A 20,598-nucleotide genomic window follows, 5' to 3' on the forward strand; every position below is an offset into this window, starting at 1 on the left:
CAAATCCCAAAGTAAACCAAGGACAGGCTTGAATTTGAAACTTCACTGTAGTGATGATGAAAAGCCTTCAAAAAATAAATCAAGAGAGAACTAGAAGTAATAATTTGTACATTTTTAATGCTTTACTTTTGGCGTCTTGGTTTCCATTTTCAGCACAGTCCTGTGCAAACTAGCTTCTCCAAAGTGCGACAAAAGATCATCTGAATAGTTTCTGGTGAGGGGAGTTGGATGGTCAGGAACCCTATTACCTTCCATAACTTGATAATACCTGTTAAATCGTTTGAAAGTAAATTTAATTCACATTCAATATCACCTTTATATTGCAAAACTGTTATTGGAAGTTTAAATGTTAGCCTTGCATGTTATAAGCTGGGTACATACACTGTATTCAAATCAGCTACATCATGTAGATAGTGTCCATGTGCACACGTGCATGTGCATTGATTGTGAAAAGAAATTGGTAATTTTCGTGTCTGTTCTGGTTTGAGTAAACTGTTGCTGTAGGAATATTACAGTATTTTAGAAGCACTGAAGTCCTGGGAAACTCTGTACCTGCAGCAATAATGATAGTGAATATTAAGAGGATAACAGAATGATTGACTGGCTATTTGAATCAACCACTAAGTGAACCAAAATGTGTCGTCACCACCACCACCACCACCCAAGCTATGTGCAAAAAAAATCTCTGAATAGATATGAACTATTTCATTGTATGAAGCTGTCTTCAGCAGATCATACTACAGCAATTGCCTGTTCTGTTGTTTTGGGTCAGATAGTCATGAAATTCAGCAAGGGTCACTTAATCAGGCTGTATTATTAACATTAGGTGGCCTGAGCCAGTCCTTTAGCCTCGGATTTTTCTGAAAATAAACTCTCAGAAAAACCAAGCGTTGTGTGAATTTGGGCATTTAGCTACTTTCGAAGGGTCAAAGAAACAATGTTGAAAATAATCTATAAATGCCATTATTTCAATTTCCCATCCTGCAGCTCATCATTGCTGCAGAGTGGTGATGACTAGAAACAATGAAGCCTCAGCTGGAAGCTCGATGCTCCCCAGGCACCAACACTGTTTCCTCTGAACAACAGCAAACTATCAAGCAGCAAGCAACTGTAAACGATTTCTTTTTTGAATTTCATTTGCCTTAAGAGTTAACATGGTAGGATCAGAAAAGGTACCATTAAATGAGTTTTTCTGCGAATTTGCTGCTGAAAGTTGACAACAGTGAAGCAGGTCGTCATGGAGAAGAGGAGGAGCCTGGAACAGGAGATAACTACACAAGTGAAATCATGAATGAAATGTGGGCCAGCTCTAAGGTCAACATGTTTCTTACAACTAGATCAAAAAAAAATTGGTTGTCTACAACAAGAATAGAGGAGAGGGAGTTTTGACTTATCATTTAATTTGTTTCAAGATTCCTAAATGGAATATTGAGAATATGGCTCCTCTGTCATCTTATCCAAAGGGCCACGACTCATGTCATGACCAGGAAAGGGGAGAGGCCATTTGACCAAACATGTCCCCATGTGGCTACCATACAATTGTATTATATGACCAAAACATCAACTGTACAAATGCATTACTATGGTAAGGATATCTGATTGTGATATTTGACACTCTTGCTGATTTTTATTTTGGCTATCACAATCAGCATTTATTAAAAAGAGTCTTTTCCCAGTATTGCATCAAGTTTTGAAGTTTCATAGTTCAGATAAATGTTGAATTATTTTGAAGATGGTTTTGTAAAGTGCCTCATATAGTACTTGCTCTGAAATGTAAGCCTATGATACAAGTGGAAGAATTTCCTCTAACAGCCTCAGGAGCGCTTATAAACCTTTTCCGAGAATTTTCTAGTTTTGTTTTTGTGTGGCGCTTGGGATGAAATAGTTCAGAGTTCAATTGCATTTAATTTTATAGAAAGCTGAACTGCACTTCTGTGCCATTTGTGAGTAAGAACTGAAATATTTTGAGATTACGAGGAGTGTAATCCAATTCAGTTCATAGTGTTAGTAGGGTTTACGTCCATGAAGGGATTTTTAAATATGATTGCATCATAAACTGACAAATGATTTAAATTGTAAAGTTGTCTCAATTGTATTGACGCAAAAGCTTTAGCTGGAAATGCTAATACTAATTTTATCTGATAACATGTCATGTGCTGCAAATGCATCAGACATGCAGAAAGCACTCACCAGTGACGGTATTGCTGTAGCAGCATGTTTGCTGACTCCGGGGTAACTTGAATATGGAGTTCATCTCTTCAGTGTTCCCACTGTGCGTGTAAAGATTAACATCACATTGAGTTGGTACGGTAGTTAATTTTGACAACTTCACTTTTTTTCATATTCATCAGTGTCATATCTGCCTAAATCTTTGTTTTATTTTCATTAGTGACAGTTCAGTACTGAAATGTTTTCCCTCTAGTTTCTTCAAAGACTTGAATTCATGAAGAAAATATAGCAATTTTTCATTGGCGTTAAAAGGGAGGTCTCTTCAAGTTACCTTGATCCAAAGTCAAGATGGGGACTCTTGGAAGCTCCACCAAAGTTTATTCATGCATATGCAAAGGAGATTCCGTCGGCTAAAAATGGACCTTCCTGAGCTGTTACAAAACTTCAATTTTATACTGTTTTGACATGGCTGGTAGGTTATTTTAATGTAACTTAGTGGTTGGTACATGTGATTCCGTTTATCCAGTCATGTTCAAATTCCATCAATGATGTTTAGATAGTAAATTAACTTGCACAGGAACTGAGGGTGGGGTAAACAGCCAGCTGCTGTGTCTTTTCAATCTTGTTTTGATGGGCCCCCTCAGCTTTGCTTACTGGAGCATTCCATCTGTTTATTATCCCAGTACGATGACTTAATGTCATTGAGTGGCATATCTGGCCTTTTTGTAGGGCCATAGAGTCATACAGCACAGAATCAGACCCTTCAGTCCAACTGGTCCATGCTGACCAAGTTTCCCAAACTAAACTAATCCCACTTGCCTACGTTTAGCCCAGATCCCCCTCAACCTTTCCTTTTCATGTACATTTCCAAAAGTCTTTTAAATGTTGTGACTGTACCTGCATCCACCACTACCTCTGGCAGTTCATTCCACATACGAACTACCCTCTGTGTGAAAAAGTTGCCCCTCAGGTGCCTTTTAAATTTTTCTCCTCTTACCTTAAAATTATGCCCACTACTTTTTAATTCCGCTGCCATAGGGAAAAGACCTTTACTATTCACTTTATCTATGCCCATCATGATTTTATAAACCTCTATAAGGTCACCCCTTAACCCCCTACACTTCAGGGGGAAGAAAGTCCCAGCCTCTCCTTTATAAGTCAAATTTTCCAATTGTGGCAACTTCCTGATTAAATTTTTTCTTAATCCTCTCTCCATTTTAACAATATCTTTCCTGTAGCCGGGTGACCAGAACTGTACACAATACTCCAAAAATGGCCTCACCAGTGTCCTGTACAACATCAACATAATGTCCCAATTCCTATTCTCAACCGTTTGAGCAATGAGGGCAAGCATGCTAAACGCCTTCTTAACCACCCTGTCTACCTATGATGCAACTTCCAAAGAACTATGTACCTAAACCCCTAGGTCTCACTGTTCGACAACACTACCCAGGGCCCTACCATTAACTGTATAAGTTATGGAAAATAAATGCCATTTGGGCCTGGCACTGTCCACACAGGGGTGTTATCATTTCACTGACCTATGTGATCATCACTCTGGGACCTGACCACTTGTTTTAAGCCTTTCTCCTTTTGTTTGTATCCTGCCCTGATAACATGACTGACCCCATGCAATCATTAATATGCTGGATTAATTCAAATATTTTTCCTAAGCTAAATTACTTGCTCCTAATGCTGTCCTACCCATAGTTTATTAAATTTTTATTTTAACTGATTCTTTCTACCCCCCCCCCCACCACCAAAAACTTCAGCCGTAAGTATCTCTGCTCATTCAGCTGAATCCTGAATGTGCTGCCTGACAGATAGTGAGAGCAAAATCAAGAGTAACTTTCAAAAACTGATGGTATACTTCAGAAAAGAGAATTTCTGCATGACTGAGGGGAAACAATGAGGAATTGTGATTAATAGGATGACTTTCAAAGAAGCAACAAAGGCAGTAATGGATTTTAAAGCATCAATAATTCAAAGAATCAATCAACACAATACCACAGAGAAGGGTCACACTGCTGAGTAATTATATCTTTACATTAATTGGATATCTAAAAACTGAAAATGGTGCCTTATTAAATATGGATGTGAGGCTGGAAAAGCACAGCAGGTTAGACAGCATCCGAGGAGCAGGTAAATCACTGTTTTGGGCTGAAACCCTTCGTTACTTTTGTACGTTAATTCCATTTGTTTGGATTCTTGTTTGAGCTGGCATTCTGTACTGCTGCTTTTCCGAAGTTAATTTCCTCTGTTTGTAATCACAAGAAACAGGAGCTGAATTGGGTTGAATGGCCTACTCCAATCGGATCTGATTGTAGCCTCATGTCTACTTTCCTGTGTGTCCTTTATAATCCTTGATTCTGTGGTCAAACAAAAGTCTATTTCAGTCTGGAATACATTCAATAACCCAGCCTCACTGCTCACTGTGGGGAGAATTTCAAAGACTGAACATCCTCTGCAGAAAAATAAATCTCATCTGAGCCTTATTTAGGTTGCCGTCTAATTCTAGATTTCCATAAGAAAGGAAATATCCTCTGAACATTTACCCTGTCAAGCTCCCTCAGAATCTTTTATGTCTCAATAGGATCAACTGTCATTCTTCTAAGCTCCAATTAGCGTAGGCATAACTTGCTCATTCTTTCCTTTTAAGACAAGAGCTTCATTCCCAGAAATCAACTTTGTGAACCTTTCCTGAACTACCTCCAATGCAAGTAAGGAGACAAAACGTGTATGCAGCACCTCAAGTGTAATCTCAATCCATTCCCCATGCAATAAAAGCTAACATTCCATTTTGCTGCATCTACATGTTGGATTTTTTTGGATCTTTCTATACCACAACATTCCTCGGTGTTTCTCCAGTTTAATAATATCATGCTTTTCTATCTTTTGTGTCAAAGGGGAGAAGCGCACATTTTCTCTCACTGTGCTCCATCTGCCAAATTTTTGCCCACTCACTTAACCTACCTACATCCTTTAGTGGACTCTTTGTATCTTCCTCACAACTTTGTTCCATAACTGTCCTTCTTATTTTCACCAAATTTGCCTGCAATGCGGTCGTACCTGAATCTAAATAATTTATCATAAATAGTCAAGACTGCAGCACTGAACCCACATTCCACCAGTTACAATTTGCAAATCTGAAAATTATCCACTTAGCCCTCTCTCTTTCCTGTTAGTTTGCCAATGCTTAATCCATGCTAATATATCAGTCCCAACATAGTGAGCACCTATCTTGTGCAGTAACCTTTTTTATATGGCAGCTTTATTGAAAGTTCTTTTTGAAATTCAGATACTCTCCATCTGCATGTTCCACTTTATCTATCCTCTTGTTATGCTCTCAAAGAGCTCAAATAAATTAGTCAAATGTAATTTGACTTCTACAAAAGCATATTGACTTATTTTGATTGTATTATAGTTTTCTAAAGAAGGTCAGTTAGTTCAGCACCTGGATGGCTGGCTTATGATGTAGAGTGATTCCACAGCACAGATTCAGTTCCTACTCTGGTTGAGGTTACCATGAAGGACTCTTTTTCTCTCCTCTAATGGTGACCCTTGGATTAAAACACCACCATGAGATAGCAGCACTATGGTGCAAAGAACAGTTTGCTAATTCAGAGAATTATAACTATCATCCATGTTAAGAGGTGGCCCATACACTGCCAAGCGAGTTGATGCTAAAATACTATATTGTTAAAACAATCTAATGTGAACGATAGAATCATTATTAATCTACACATTGCACTACAATAAATAAAACTTTGAAGCTGAAAAAGTTAGAAAATAGTGTAACTGCCTTAAACATGGTATTCACTTTGGTGGAATACTGTTCCTACTATGGGTCTAGCTCAAGCTTGTGGAAGGAATAGGTTTTCTCTCAACTATTCAAAGTTAGAGTGCTCTTGTGGATAATTGGAAGTCCTTCAACAATGGTGATTTACCATGATAACAAGCCCAATAACTTGAATATGGATTTGGAGAGGAGATATAAGTTGTATTAACTGCTCATCATGTCCTGTATTCTGCAGTATTAAATTACAATTTGAGTCAATCTATATTAAAGGTTAAAGTTAATCACAATTTTTAATGACAGAACTTGAAAATCACAGAAAAGGCATGTTATGCAAGCTTTTGCCTTGGACAAGTGCAAGAATGGTAGATTTCGAGTGATCATAGTTTATACCACAAAGGAAAAGCATGCTGATGTTCAGCAGAGGAGCCATGGAGAAACAAAACAGGAATTCAAGGATCCCCATACTCCCAAGCAATTCAAAAATAGGCCTAAAGCCTGAAAATATTCCCTTTGATTGTAGAGATCAGGTTTCTGTGTATGAATGGTTAATAAATAAAGTAGCTTATAAGCTGAACCGTTCATCTTAAGTTTTGTGTTAGTGAAACAATTTGCACACTAATGATTAGCATATGCTAGTCATCCATGGAATCACATCTATTAGGTGTTTTAATTTTGGTTTTGTAAATGAGGGCTGGCTGAATTTGGCCTGTACCGTGTTTATCACAAAGAAATTAAGTAACGTGCTATTTGAGAGTTATAGATCACAGTCAGCCAGCCAGCTTACACTTGCAAAACCAAAAACAAAACATCTGCTGTTACATGTGATTTCATAACAGGAAGCACTTGCTGAACAATCATGAGTATGCTAACAGCAGCATGAACAACCAATTTTAGATAATTGGTCAAACTCATTACATGCTCATTTATGCTTGCCAGAAATGGCATGCATTTGTACACCAGGACCAGTTGTCAGCAAACAAATCATTATGTTCAGGTTTTGCAACTTTTCTGAATTACCTCAGCCCTTGGAGCTCCAATAACTCCACATGACTTTGTTTGAGGCAATGCCATGGAGAATATGTCAACTTAGCAATCAATAAGCAGGCTGTTCTCTGTAGTATGAATAGTTGTGTCTAATTTGAAATTGACATTCTTATGTCTGTCCCTAAGAATCCAAGATGAAAGATTACCTATTGTGTCTCTTTTCAACAACATACAAGTTTTATTGTTGCAGGACCAACAGGCTCTTATTGTTACCAGAATCGAGCTTTTGGATCCGAATATATCCTTCTGAAGGTTAGCACCATTTATTTCCAGTTCTGTGTCTGAACTTAGTGACAACATTTTCCTACATTGAAAGAGCCAGATATGAGCAAGTGATTTGTGTAATTATGCATTTGGGCAGACAGGTGTCAAGCAGGCATTCTGTTTCCCTGACAGCAAACCACTCAAGGAAAACTTCAACACCTTTTTAAGCAAATGTTGTTGCAGCTGGTCAAGCAGAAGTTTGTGGGTTCCTAATTTTTTTAATTGCTAACATACACAACAAGCTGTAAGTGAAGACATCTTTAGTTACATTTCTGTAAATCAATCTTTTGGCTCAAGTAGTGTAATGAAATGTAGGCATTTAGCTTTTTAGTCAATCTTACATTGAAGGAAACAACTAGCTATTTTTAAAACTCTTGCACAGAGCACTTAGGGCAATCGGAGAAATCCAAGACCTATTTTCTTTAATCAAGGGAATTTTACTACATCGATATTAGGCTTCTTTGACCACTATTGTGATAATCATAGCTATCAATTGCAGTAGCCAGTCTGTGTTCTTTATTAAGTATAATAATACTATTGCAATGCTTGTAACTTTTCCAGATGGAATGTTGTACTGGGGTTTCTCCTTTTGAGATACTGGTGAGGACTGAAATCCTTTTCCTGGACTACTTTACAGGCAATATCAGCATCGACTACCTTTAAACATAGATACAATCTGTTAATCTGAAGAAGGGTCTAGGCCTGAAACGTCAGCCTTCCTGCTCCTCTGATGCTGCTTGGCCTGCTGTGTTCATCCAGCTCTACACCTTGTTATCTAATATTTAGTTGCTGTCAGTACATGTATTGTCCAAAATCAGTATTTTATAGCCTATGTGCTTTATTATTCAAATTGCCCATGAAACATGAAAGCGTTGAGCCATAATTTGCTTTGCTAAACATCTCTTGTGATTTGCTGATGGTTTGATTTGCACATGTAAATTGCAATTTTGCTGTGCCAACTAGTTGAAAATGAGGGTTGATAATATCACAGTGGAGTAACTAGACACCTGAGTCCTGAGTGAACAGGGCCAGCAATCATTGACCAATCAGACTGAAGAGTTAGAAAGAAAGCAGCATCAGGAGTAAGAAGTAAGTATAAATTACAATTAAAATTCATTGCCTATTACATTTTTAAAATCTCCAACCATTAAAACCTGAAGCAATGAGATTGGACACTAGTAATGTTTAATTTTCTGTACCAGACGCTGTTCATTTTTATTGGTCACAGTGTTATACGTACAGACTTGGAATGACTCGCTGTAACTTTTTCAAGTGAGTTTACTTTGTATTTACTGCTCAAGTATAGTCTTCATGCCTATAATTGGTAAACCACAGCAAGATGCTGTTATTGCAAACTGAGACTGCAATTATTGGATTTCTGCATTTATATTTGCATTTGCCCTTGCTATAGTTTCTTGTAGCATTTGATGGAAGGTACGCTATCATTTTTGCAGGAGGATTTCCAAAAAAAGGTAGCATTGTGCATGTGCCAGTTATCAATATTTGTTGGGGGGGGTGGTGGGTGATGGTGATCATAGTGTTGGTGAGACGAATCCTTAATCAGCAACGGATCAGCTTCACTTCTGTCTATTTAACACAAACTTAGTCTGATGACAATGGACTGCACTGTAATAGTTTCTCAGATTTGGTTCCTGCTGCAGAAGGGATTTTGACAAATTGCAAGAGCAGTCTGATTTCCTGGAAAACGTGGACATATCATGGGAGACAGCTCTCAACAAAAGGGAAGATAATTGACTGAATTCATCATTTATATCCAATGTACTTTCTGTCAAATAAGGGAAAACCATATCTGAGGACCAGATCTCCTCCCACCTGATACAAAGGTCATGGTTTTATGTGGATTGTGTCATTTTTATTTTTGTGCCTTTAAAAACTGTGGAGTGTAGTAAGAGAACTATTTTTAAAACAGACATTTACTAGGATGACTGGATAATATCATGGCGAGAAATTTGATACCTGTAATGAGCTCTCTCTCTTTGTGACTCTGGGTTCCTCCATGCACAGACGATCAGGAGCCAAGGAGCTGTTTACAAGTGAGAGCAGACCAGACCTCAATTAAATATCTGGTGCAAGGATGTTAAGCTAGAGAGGGTTCAGATAAGATTTACCAGGGTGTTGCCGGGCATGGAAAGTTTGAGTTATAAAGAAAGTCTGGATAGGCTAGGAATTTTTTTCATGAAGTGTAGGAGATTGAGAGGTAACCTTTTATTGAGATTTATAAACTCATGAGGGGTATAGTTAGGGTTGATGGTAGTTTGTTTTTTCTCTAGGATGAAGGATTTCAAGACTGGGGACAGATTTTTAAGGTGAGATGAGAAAGACTTTAAATAAAAGATGAGGGGCAATTTTTTTTTTTTACAGAGTGGTTTGCGTGTGGAATGAACATCCCTGAGGAAGTGGTGGATGTGGGCACAGTTAAAACGTTTAAAACATTTGGATAATGAATAGGAAGTATTTGGAGGGATATGGGCCAAGTGCAGGCAGGTGGGACTGGTTTAGTTTGGGATTATGTTCAGCATGGGCTAGTTGGACTGAAGGGTCTCTTTCCATGCTGTGTGACTCTGACCTCTGACAGTGCAACATTCACTGAGCACTGCACTGCGATTTCAGTCTGGATTCTTGTACTCAAATTCTGGAGCAGGACTTGGACCCACAGTCTTCTGATTGAGTCCAAGGTGCTACCAACATAGCTACAGCTGATTTGATTTGATTTATTGTTGTCGCATTTACCATGATCGAGTGAAATGTATTGTTTTGCATGCTATACAGGCAGATTGTACCATACAAAGTGCATCAGGGAGCAGAATAGAGTGCAGAATACAGTGTAAAAGAGAAGGTGCGGAGAGGGAGATCAACATTAAGATTTGAGGGGTCATTTCAAAAGTCTGATAACAGTGGGGAACTGAGGGATGAATTTGTCCCACCTTAGCTATAACCTTCATGAATAACTACGTTGTGATCTTCACCATAGTCAAGTGAATGACCTGATTTTACTTAATTCCCATCAGGCATCCTGTACAGCATTATAGCTCTTACTAGTTTGGCTCAGTGATTGCTGTCTCATCTCTGTCCAAAGCTTGTTGGTTTAAGGCCTACGCTAAAGAACTGAACATGTAATCTGGGAATGATGGGGTGTGGTGCATTTCTGCTGAGGTTCTGCATTTCTAATTAGATTTGAAAACAATTTATCCATTTGAGTGATTGATCGCCCCTTGGCCAACACCACAAGAAAGCAGGTCACCTCACCACTTAACTCATTGCTCTCCAGGTTCCAGCACGAGCAATCCACTGCTGTGCTCCATGACATTACCACAGTAACTACACACTTCTTTTTTCAAAATTTAAGCATTGTGGCATGCTCAACATTGGTGAAAGGTGCTACAGAAATGGAAATTCTTCTTCCATTTCTCATTTTTGAAGATTTTTTTATTGCTTATTTCCTTGATTTATGTTTGTCATATTTAATGAAAGAAATTAAACAATCTCATAAATTAATTCTTTTCATGTGCTGTATCTTGCACTCATAATGAAAAGAATTTGACCTGAGTGTTTAATTGAGAAATTAAAGGTATAATGTTTGAAGACTCAGTCTCATTTCAAATCTAGGTTGTGTTACTCACTGAGACATTGCCCCACACAGGACTGGAGGAACAATGTGGCAAGAACTCTCCACCTGAACTAATGCATCACAATCTCTTTTGGTCCAGCCCAGGTGGTGTTCCAATTTTGAAGTCTTTCTTAAATGCAGAGTGGTCAGTCCTGTCTTCCTTTTCCATCTGATAGCATCAATTCTGCTGTCACTATGGTAGTGAGTACATCCAGGAAGAGGAGGAATATGGGACCTGCCAGTCTTGATTTGCTTCTCCATCAGAATGGCCAGTACCTCTAACCATTGCTCGAATATACTTCTTCGTTAGCAATTGAGAGGCTGTTTCAGGTGTTCAAATTGGTCTTTGTCATTGCTGGGGAAGGAACAAACCTCTCCGTCCCATCTGTTGATTTACGCTAGAAAAACGTACGTGTGTTTATTGGTTGAGAATGGAATTATGCTTAGTTTCAATGTCCTCAGAGAAATAGACAGCCAACACTTGCTCAGCTTGTGAAGAGTGATCTTTTTGGGAATGTGCTGAAGTGCTTCCAGCATCCATGAAATTGTACGTCTTGCTGTAGTCAACAACTTCAGGCAGAAAGGAATTATTCAGTGCAAATTGTTGATTAAGTGGATGCTGACAAAAGCTGTCAATCAATGCTCCCAAACAAAATTCAATTCTGTTTTCTGTTGGTGACTTCGTAACAATTGATGACCAAGGCCTTCTGTGAATCACAAGAGTTTCATTGACTTTATAATCAAGAGCAGGTCACCAGCAAATGAATTGACAGTGTTAACCACTTCTCCTCAGGGAAAAGACTTCTCTGTCATTACCTCCAACACCACCCAAACAGGAAAACACTAACAAAAGCATTTTTCTTTAAAACCTAACTGCAAATTTAACAGATCATTCAGTGGAGAATTTTCATTTTTATTAATGAATGCTATTTTTAAAAACTGCCCATAATAAAAGATCTTTTTTGCAGCATTTATCAATAGCAGTTTAACTTGATTTATTAACTTGTCATGCTGGCAAAATTTCTGTAAAAATTTACAGAATGGGCAGATTTTGCATATAACATTTTTTTCCCCAGTTGATTAACGTAAGTAAATGTTTGTTTTATGTTGCAGATTGGAAAGCCACTTAGTCAAAAGTCTGCTGCTGTGACTGATTTCCCTGCTTGATTTTTATTTTGCTGCAGCTTATCCGAGACTGAAGTTTGCTAGTTTTGTGAGACACAATGTGTAGTCTAGGCATTACATTTAATTTACCGTGGTGTAACTGATGGTAGCACCCTCTGTGGGGTTGTAACAATAAAGTGCATGTGCAAACACATAAAATGTGATTATCAAGCTGTTCTGGGGTGTTCATTCCATGATGTACAGTAATAGGTGATTAGAAACTTTTGGCTCCTCCCAAAAATTTTGATAATGATTGAGTTGCTGATAATTGTTGGTTTGTTGGTTGTCACATTTTACTGCTACATCTAAACACTTCTGGTATGTTGATATGGTAAATAACCTCAGTTACGAGCATCAGAATTAAGAGAAGTAGACCATTTAGTCCCTCAGGCCTGCTCTACCATTCTGTAAAATCGTGGCTGATATGTTTGTGCTTTGAATTTCCAAATTCCAAGCTACCCCTGTTTGACGTCCGATTCCCTTGCCTAACAAGAATCAACCTTAAAAATATTAAATGATCCTCCCTCCACTGCCTTTTGAGGCAGTGTTCCAAACTAATAGATAACTTGCTTATTCCCTGTATCAATCCAGTACGCTTCTATTGAACCGTTGTCAATGCAATAGCATCCATCCTTAAGGAAGGAAACACAAACTACACACACTATACAGGATATGACCTCACCAGTACACTCTATAAATGAAGAATATGTGATGAAAGGTATGATTTATACATATTAATTTTTTTTTAGTTTGGATTTCAAACTAGTGGAATATGAGTGTTGGCTTTTTTTTTGAGCAGGGTTTTAAAAATTAACTCGACTGGTCTTTCCAAAACAATGGTTTTAAACCAGTTTAGCCCTCCAGGATCATTCTTGGAATTTTGTTTGTACAGTTGGATAGTATAGCTGGAAAAGAAAACAACATTAAGTCATTGGCTTAGCAGAAGTTGGATGAGCAAAACAAAATGTAGTTGAAAGCTTCTGAGTTCAGTTTGAAGAAGACCTGACAAAAATAAGATGCAAGAATAGTTTCTCCTAGGGAAAAAAGCCTTGGTTCAGAGTGGTTAAGGGAATAAATTAACTCGGTGCAAGGGTTTCAGCTTGCAAAAACTTCCAGAGCAGGACTGTTTGGTTAGAAATCTGCAACTGATTATTCAAAGCTGAGAGAATCAAAGATCTCAGTTGAGTGAGTCAAATAAAATGCCTTCACAGCACTGGAACTGAGGAGGAAGCAATTGAATCAAACCTACAGATATGATGGGGAAGGTAAATTTCTCTATACTTTGATTAACTGTAAAGTGATAGTGTTGGGGTGTGGTAGATGAATTTTGTTTTGCTACATGATTGAAATGTTTTAAATTGTTCAATGTAGAAAGCATGGTTTGGTTTGTTTTTTTTGTGTAATAGTCTTCTGTTCTTTCTGTTAAACCCAAATCTGCAACCTTGTGTGCAAATTTTTTAAATTTTTTTTTTAAATGATCTGGTTTAAAGTAAATAATATGGCTTACTTTTATTAAAATAAAGATATTATTGAAGAATAGTATTCCATTGGCCTTCATTACTTGCTGGATCCTTCTACACCTCAGCATTCTGCTGTCATTCTCTGTTTTAAATAATATTCTCCACTTTTCATTCTTTGTGCCAAAGCAAACAACTTCACATTGTGAAGTGTGATGCACCATCTGGATTTTTGGCTGTTCCTTAAAATTTAATGTATTTTTTCTAATCAACTGATTCAGAGTTGTTATTATACACCGTTGGAGGAAATTGGACTCAAAAATGGGCTTGAAAAGGGTTAGGGACATTAGCAGTGCACCACATTTTTGCCTACTTATTCTACCAATCTGTATACTTCCGCATTCTCCATTCGACTTCTTTGCAATATACTTTTCTGTCTGTCTTTGTGTCGTGTACACGTTTAGCTGTCGTGCCTTCTCTTCCCTTTCTAAGTCATTGATTTAAACCCTTAAAAAGCCGAGGCCCCAGCACAGACTCCTGTGGATCCCACTTGTCTTATCCTGACAATCAGAAGATGACCCATTTATGCTTTTTGCTAACCAGCCAGTCTTCTATTCTTCCTAATAGGTGATTGTCTCCTCGAATCAGGTCACAGAAAGTCTTGCTGATTTAAAAGTACTAACTAAGCCAGGAGGTGGAAGGGAAAATTGGTGAAATTACAGTTATTAGGGAAGTGGTGTTGAGTAAACAGATAGAGCTGTGTGCTGGCAAGTTTCCGGGTCCAGACAGACTTTGTTTCCAAGGTCTTAAAAGAGGTCGCTAATGAAGTAGGTGGGAACATTGTTTTTAATTTTCCCAAATTTGCTATGTTCTGGAAAAGTTCCATCAGATCAGAAAGTGGTGCATTTGATTCTGTCTACCTAGATTTTAGCAAGGATTTTTGTGCCATGTCAGACTGATCAGAAGGGTAAAACCAGTGGGATCCAAAAGATAGAGGCAAGTTGATCCAAAGTAAAAGTGGATCCAAAATTGACTCAGTGGCAGGAAGTAAAGGGTAATAATGAATGAGTTTTTGTGAGACTGTAAGGTTGTTTCCATTGAAATCCCATAGAATGCAGTACTAGATGCCTTGTTTTTCATGATATATTGTCAGTGATTTAGACTTTACTGAAGGGGACATGATTTAAAAGTTTGTAGATGCTCCAAAAATTGGCAGTGTAGTTGTTTGTAAGGGAAATAAAGCTATAGATCAGAGGAAGATGCAGCATCCTCATCAAAGAGAAGGCTAAGGGGAAACTTAATTGAGTGGACAAAATTAAGAGGGACATGGATGATGTAGATAGGAAGAAACATTTCCCCTTTAGAGAGATCAGTAGCCAAGGACATTGATTTAAGGTAGGGAACAGAAGGTTGAGAGAGAAATTCAGAAAGAATTTTTCATCCCCTGGGTGGTGGATATCTGGAACATACTGCCTGAAAGGGTGGTAGAAATAGGTACCATCAGAACATTTGAGCTGATCACTTGAAGCCCATAACATACAGAGCAATGGACAACATGCTGAAAAATGGGTCTAGAGTAGGTCTGTGCTTGATGACTGGTGTAGACACACATTTTCCCCAACTGTCGCTTGGGTGTGGACTTCTCTTCCCTAGAAAGCAGTGGAAGTTGGGTCATTGAATTTATTCAAAACGAGTTGGATAGAATTTTGATGGATAAGGCAGTCAGAGTTATATGCAGCAGACACAATCAGATTAAAACCACAACTGGATCTGTCATAATCTTATTGAATAGCCTGCTATTTAAGTTGCTGAGTCTCCAGGAATAAAAGATTATGTCTACAATCTGGAGAAAAATCATGGGATTTTTTTTTTAAATTGTCAAATATTTGAAATTCTCTCTTCAGCAGAAATAAAAAAAAATTAAAATTAGGTTGGAAGGGAGAGAGGTTGTTGGCTGTTTGACTGACAGTCAAGCATCAGGCAGTCGCATAATTACTTTTTTGTTTTGCTTTCCAATTGGCATAGGAAGGCAGTGCATCAAATGGATGGATGAGTTCTAATGGCTAGAAACTTCAATAGGTGGGGGCAGGAGCAAAACTTGATGAAACTGCCAAGAATAAATTTAATCAGTCTGCACCTCTTATCTACTCGTGCTCTTCTGTTCCTCTGCATATAATTTCTGAACTGTTTAGTTTTCAGGTACGCTGTCTCTTCTGCTGCTGTCTCCTCAGTGGAGCTTCCAAAGAGTCATCTAAGGATCAGTAAAAACTGGTCCAACATTCTGAAATGTTAAGGACCCGAAACATTAACTCTTCTCTCTTGACAGGTGCTACCAGACCTGCTGAGTTGTTCCCATAATTCTATTTTTGTTTGAATTAAAAACTAGATGTTTTCATGAAGGCTAACCATAATATGAACTGCAAGATAATTCCCCTTCATTCCATACTCATCCTCATGAAAGCAGCAGGAAGTCTAAGGTGAATCGTAGGGGAAGCAACGGCCTGGTGGTATTATCATTGGACTGTTAATCCAGAGACCCAAGTAATGTTCTGGGACCTGGGTTCGAATCCAGCCACAGCAGATGGTGGAATTTGAATTGCATAAAAATCTGGAATTAAGAGTATAAATGAATGCATTGTCAATTGTCAAAAAAAGAAACCCTATCTGGTTCACTAACATCTTTTAGGGAAAGAAATCTGCTGCCCTTACCTGGTCTGGCCTACATGTGACTCCAGACGTACAGCAAAGTCCTCTCAGCAATTAAGGTTGGGCAGTAAATGAAGATGACAACTTTATCCCGTGAATGAATTTTAAAATAATCTTATCCCATTATTGAACAAAGTAATAAGATGGAGAGAGGCAGAAACAGGTACTTTGGATACATAATAAAAGATACATACTTACACTGCACCTCAATATGCCTAAGAGGCCCTCTTGTTTCCAATCATTTTCTTCCTGTGTACTAGAAAATTTTAATTTTGAAATACGACACTTTCAGCCCTGTGTGTATGAAATAAAGGCAAACGTTTTGTCCTCTGCTACATATCGATAAGTGATATTTTCTCTGCTGGGAAAGCATTAGAAAAGTATTCAGCATGTTTAGATAATTAGGGACAGCACAGCATTTTTTTTACATGCTGCACTATCATGGTGGAGCCAGTTCAGTATTGAATTCTGATAAAGAATTACGAGAAAATTGCCAACACTGTTGCAGCATGCTCGTTTTAATAGCTGCAGATAAAACAGTTCCAGATATAGCTAAAATTGTAGTGTCATTGTATATCAGACTTTGACCAAATTGTATGATTCTCCTCCTTTTTCAGTTGGATAATGCTGACATAACAGATGCTGTTGGATTGAGGTGGTTGAGAAGAGGAATCCTGAATTTCATTTGCTTTATTTTCCAATCTGTTTCATGGCATGATCTATGTGGTAACCAATGACAGTCAACATGGTGATGCTGAACCCTAAGTCTCAACCCTACTCCCGACACTTGCATTTGGCAAAATAGCCCTTTGTTATCTTGTTGAACAGTACTTGGCCTGCTGTGTTCATCCAGCTCTACACCTTGTTATAACAAGGAATTGCATGCCTCTTCTTGTTTTGAATATTTTGACTATTTTTTGTTCTTCTTCCCCCTTTGTATTACATGCCTTCTGAATTTGGGCAGCACAGTGGATTAGCATTGCTGCATTTCAGTGCCAGGGAACCAGGTTTGATTCCAATCTAAGGTGACTATCTGTGTGGAGTTTGCACATCCTCCCTGAGTATGTGTGGGTTTTCTCTGGTTTCCTCCCACAGTCGAAGATGTGATAGGTGGATTGGCCATGCTAAATTATCCATTGTGTCCAGGGTTGTGCTCAGGAGGTCTGGCAGCAACTGTGAAGAAAAAATCAGAGTTAACATTTCTGGTCCGGTGACCCTTCCTAAGAGCCTGATTTACGGCATCTGCAGTTTTTAAAGTTTTTATTTAGTGTCCAGGGATATGCAGGCTAAATGGATTAGCCTTGGAAAATGTGGGGATTGGGGGTGTGCAGTCTGTGTGGGATGCTGTTCAGAGGGTCAGTGTGGACTTGATGGGCCAAATGGCCTGCTTCCACACTAGGGATTCTATGAACTAATATATTTGAAGTTAACGCCAGAGAACAACATATTTAACAATTCTTACTCAACTATAAAGTGGCAATATTAACAAAAATACAAGGTCCCTTTATTGATGTCCTTTATACAGCTTGGCTAGTAATATCTGATCAAACATGTGAAAGCGTTTCTGTTGATGTCGTGTTCTCTTTCTGAATCTCACGTTGTGACTCCAACGCTGAAGTTACTGGTGCGCTTTGGTTTGTTTATTTTGGAGAATCTTTTTAGACACAACACTAGTTGATAAATATATTTGTGCTAACTGTTTACAATAGCTATTTCCCTTTACTTGTTTACGAGATTAACGTTTGTCTGCAAAATTGACTTCATTGAAGCTGTTGTTTGCTTACCAAACCTTAAAATTCCAGCAGAGGGCGCTCCAAGGTTGACGGTAGATGGAGTTCCAGAATATACATTTTACATTTTTTAAGTTAATTTTCTTTAAATTTCATCAAGAGATCAACTGGTTTTTAATAGTGTGCATTTTCCCTCACTTCTTTAGTGAAGTATACATGAGGTCTTAATTCATTTTTTTTTATAATACTGATGTAACTTGCAAAATATTCATTCCATAAAACAGTGGATCTAACTAGAATTAGATCGAGAGAGAAAGAAAGAGATAAAGGAAAAGTGGAAAATAATTCAGAAATTTTACTCACTTCCCTTAAGAGCATGAGGCAGAACAGCTTAAGTTGTCCCTTGCAAACTATCCTGTCCTATCTCCCAGCTGTCTTTCTGCTCAAATCTCTACAATGTATTATTCTCTCAAATTGTGGCCATCTTTCATGGAGCTCTATTTGAATTCCTGTAGTCAGGTTTCTTCTCCTGCCATAGTGCCAAAGCTAATCTCATCCTATGGGGTTTGTCAGCAATAAATTCCTCTCTCCTCTTGTCCTTCTCAACTCTTTCACAGCCTTTGGCAGAGTTGACCACCCCACCCACCTCATGCCTCTCCATAGCCATCCTGCTGGCTCGGACTGTACTTAGCTGGTTCTATTTTGTTTGATTCTTTCTTACGAGATGACCACCTGTTCTCTTTCCTGCATCTTAGCCTTGGTGTTCTCCAAGGATCTATCCCTGACCCTTTCCTATTTTTCCCTTACCTGTTGGCTACATCATTGCAAAACACATCATCGGTTCCCTCTGAATGCTGATGTCACACACAGCCCAACTTCTTGACCAACCATTTGGCCCCTCCACTGTCTCCATGTAACCAGATTGCTTATTTGATGTCCTGAAGGTTGCCTCTGACTAAATATTCGGAATACTGAAGCAATTGTCTTTGGTCCCTACACCAAACCTCTTCCCTCACTGCTGACCCTCTCCCTGGCAATTGGCTGAGGCTGAATCAAACTAGTAACAAACTCACGGCTATATTTGAACCAGAGATGATCTTTGGACCACATATTCATGAAATCGTTAAGAGCTCCAATCTCCACTTTCAAAATATCTCCTGAATCTCATTTATCAGAATACTGCCAAGTATGGAAAGTTTGAGTTACATAGAAAAGCTGGATAAACTGGGACTTTTTTCGCTGGAGCATAGGACATTGAGAGATGTCCTCCTAGAAGTTTGTAAAATAATGAGGGATATAGATAGAGTTAATGGCAGGTGTCTTTTTCCCAGGATGGGGGATTTCAAGGCTAGGAGGCACATTTTAAGGTGAGAAGAGAGAGATTTTAAAAAAGACATGAGGGGCAAATTTTTTACACAGGGTGATTTGCATGTGGAATGAACTTTCTGAGGAAGTGTTGGATGTGGGTACAATGACAACGTTTAAAAGACATTTGGATAAATATATGAATAGGAAAGGTTTGGAGGGATGTGAGCAAGGAGCAGGCAGGTGAGACTAGTTTTGTTTGGGATTATGTTCATCATGGACTGGTTGGACTGAAAGGTCTGGGTTGATGCTATATGAGTCTATGACAGCTTCAGCTCATTTGCTAAACACTAATTTCATGCCTTTGTAACTTCTAAACTTAATTATTCTCAAGCAGTCCTAGCCAAAACTCTCAACTTCCATCAAGCATAAACATGAGGTCATCAAAAACTCTGCTACCCTTGTCCCAGCTGTTATCCAAAGCTGTTCATCCGACTTCCCTACATATGATCCCTGTTGACCAATTTCTCAGTTTTAAAATTCTAAACGTTGTTTTCCAATCTCTCCATGGCCTTGTCCTTCCCCATCTCTGTAATGTCATCCAACCATGTATCCATCCAAGTTACCTGTATTCTCCAATTTTGATCCCTTTAGCAACCCTAATTCAGTTGCTGCATCATTGGTAGACATGCCTTCAGCCATCAAATTGTAGGCTTTGATGTTTCCTCCTACTTCTCTGCCTCTTTCTTCTAATTTTAAAACTCCGTTTAGAATCTTATCCACTTGACCACGTTTTTGGTCATCTGCCCTAATATCTCTTTCTGTATTTTGGTGTCAGATAATGCTCAATAAGTCTCCTGTGAAATGTTTTTAGATGTTTTCCAATGTTAAAGACACTGCATAAATGCAAGTTGCTTATCCATTTCTGGATTGAAGTGGTCGATTTAACATGCATTAATAATTAGTATTTTATTAAATAGGTGCCTGCGCTGTCAATACAAACCCATACATTTTGTAGAACATTCCAAGTTTAATGTGCAAACCAAGCAGATTCTTAAAAATAATGAGAGATAGTAGGAACTGCAGATGCTGGAGAATCCGAGACAACAAGGTGCAGGGCTGGATGAACACAGCAGGCCAAGCAGCATCATAGGAGCAGAGAGGCTGACGTTTCGGGCCTAGACCCTTCATCAGAAAAGGGGGAGGGGAAGGGGGTTTTTGAAATAAATAGGGAGAGAGTGGGAGGCGGATAGAAGAGGGATAGAGGAGAGGATAGGTGGAGAGGAAACAAACAGGTCGAAGAGGCGGGGATGGGGCCAGGAAAGGTGAGTG

At 38.6% G+C, this 20,598-nt stretch overlaps 1 protein-coding gene and 1 long non-coding RNA gene across 3 annotated transcripts in view; one reads left to right on the forward strand and one right to left on the reverse strand.

The window, feature by feature from the left end:
• The window catches only part of grip1 (glutamate receptor interacting protein 1), a 219,704-nt gene that overhangs the window by 62,005 nt on the left and 137,101 nt on the right, over nt 1-20,598 (forward strand). The window lies entirely within an intron of this gene.
• Nucleotides 98-16,542, reverse strand: LOC125485376. Its single transcript, XR_007264127.1, has 3 exons — nt 16,430-16,542; nt 2,191-2,270; nt 98-268 (listed from the first exon to the last, which is right to left on the reverse strand). It is a non-coding gene; the product is annotated as an uncharacterized LOC125485376 (long non-coding RNA).

Source organism: Rhincodon typus, chromosome 18 (genome assembly GCF_021869965.1).
Source record: "Rhincodon typus isolate 14 chromosome 18, sRhiTyp1.1, whole genome shotgun sequence".
Lineage (NCBI taxonomy): Eukaryota > Metazoa > Chordata > Chondrichthyes > Orectolobiformes > Rhincodontidae > Rhincodon > Rhincodon typus.